The sequence below is a fragment of the Palaemon carinicauda genome, chromosome 17 (assembly GCF_036898095.1).
Source record: "Palaemon carinicauda isolate YSFRI2023 chromosome 17, ASM3689809v2, whole genome shotgun sequence".
Lineage (NCBI taxonomy): Eukaryota > Metazoa > Arthropoda > Malacostraca > Decapoda > Palaemonidae > Palaemon > Palaemon carinicauda.
Genome location: NC_090741.1, coordinates 96,896,964 through 96,899,463, shown reverse-complemented (window position 1 = coordinate 96,899,463; position 2,500 = coordinate 96,896,964).

Sequence of the window (2,500 nt, the reverse complement as noted above, 5' to 3'; positions counted from 1 at the left end):
AATTAAAACTGACTCACAATTTCAGAGTTTATAAACCTTGCCCACAGCATGCGAGAGAGAGAGAGAGAGAGAGAGAGAGAGAGAGAGAGAGAGAGAGAGAGAGAGAAAGTAGATATTCTTATTAATAAATAGACCTTTTCAAAGATAATTAAAAATCAAAGAATTTTTGTGTCATAAAGATTAACCATTAAAATATTAAATTGCAAATGATGAATACAAAGCAATAATAAATATAATTAATATAATAACAATAATAATGTTAATAGTATTGATTAAAATAATAACAATAACATTAATATTAATAATGATAAAGCATAAGTATCTTTCTGAAACGAATGAAATCATCCCTGTCTAGCAATCTGTGAGTTGGTAGTTCGAGTGTCACCCAAGCCCGGTCGTTTCTGATAGTGACTGTTTTGGGGAGATATGGATGGAGAGTTTAAGAGAACCTCTGGGTTTCCCAGAGTCACCAGTAACTGTCTGGCATTCCCTGGTGCCAGATTGGGTGGAGAGATGGCTTTGGCGCTAATCATATGGATATATGGTTGGTGTATATTTAGGACATTGTCCTGTCCCTTGCCTCTGCCGCTCATGAGGGACCTTTACAAACTTCCAACCTTTACTAGGGGTATTATGAAATGAGATACCTGATAATTAGTAAAGAAAATTAGACATGAAATTGTAAATAGTTAGCAGTTTTACTAGAGAACTTAGACTAAAGTAGACTTTCAGTTTCACCAAAATATCAAGTCGTACAAACCACCAATGATGATAATAATAATAGTTTTATGAAAATTATCATTTGTTGAAACATTTAACGTTAAAAGAGATATGAAAGAAAACACGGGGCCCCAAGTGTTGGTCAGATTTAGACGTCTGGAACTGGATCTTTTGGCAGCTGCAAAACAAGCAAATACATTTATAAACTTCCGGACAAACCAGAACCATTCACTGAAACAAACGAGCAAAAACAGACCAGAAAAGTAAATAAAAAAAAAGAGCAGAATCCCGGATTCGATCCTCCCAACGACTCTCCAAACCACTTCCCCACCTGATGTCATGTCAGCTCAGGCGACTAATTGGGAAACTGACAGGTAAATCCTAAGGTGATTTGACCTTCGGAAAATAATGTCCAGAGAAATTTTTAGTTGAAATGACAAAAGTAACATTGCAAAAATCTTTATTCTTCGAATGCAATTCTGGAATTTTTCAGTTTTATTTTTGCGTAACTAGGTAAGTCATTAAGCATTTTTCATTTTTTTTTTTTTTATGTTGATTTCAAATATCTTTTGCTACTAACTACATCAATGTTAATAGTCAACAATAGTATTATTATTATTAAAAGAAGGAGTTTTACCAGCCCAATGAGTCAAGCTTGACTCTTACAGGGCTGGCCCGAAAAAAAAAATCGGGATATAAAGAATTATAAAATTATAGAAATTCAATTGATAATGAAAAAAAAATAAATAAATGAAAAAAATATTATATATATGTATATACAGTATATACTTATAATCTTTAAATATTCTAAATATGGGTGAATATAATGATGAATAGATATAAATATATATTTGAAATCTGAATGATAAAAATAATTAACTATATATTAAATCTATGTAATTTAAAATGAATTAGTAAAAAAATCTTAGGTAAAAATTTAGATTCCATCAATAATACGTGAATTCCTTAAAAGGGTAAAAATTCTAGAAACAGAAAAAATTACTTGATTCATATAAAATGTCAGAAAAAGTTTTCCGACAAAAACATTCTCTCTCTCGTTGAAAAACTTTACAAACCGAAAATTTATGTTTAATAGATAAAAAAGTATCACACTCACTGCACATTGGAACAGTGCCATGAGGTGTACTCATTAAAAATTCATGGGTCAATCTCGAGTGCCCAATTCGTAATCTGGTCAAAATTACTTCTGTTCTTTTGTTCTTTTGTGTCGAGGAATCCCAAGGAGCAACCTTCGGTTTAATTTGCCTTAATTTATTATTTTCTGGCACGTTATTCCAAATATTCTGCCAATTTTCCAATATGAAATGCCTTAATAATGTAATCAAATCTCCAACTGGGAGGTCAATGTTTTGTTGAGGTAATTTAATAGCTTCTTTAGCAGCAGCATCCGCTTTTTCATTACCAATAACTCCAACATGAGCCGGTATCCAGCATAACTAGACAATTACACACTGAGAAGATAATTTACTTATAAGGTCTTTAATTCTTAGGAACAAGTGGTTCCTATGAGTATAGTTTTTAAGGGCCACTATGGCACTTCGAGAATCTGAATAGATGACAAATTTAAAATTCTTTCCTGTATTCAATTGTTTTAATCATATTGATATCTTGTAAAATAGCATATAACTCTGATGTAAATACTGATGATTCTTTTGGCAACGATAATTGTTGTGTTCTGTTTAAAGATACTGCAGCACATCCAGTACCCATTGGGGATTTAGAACCATCAGTATATATTGCATAGTGAGGACCTTTTCTC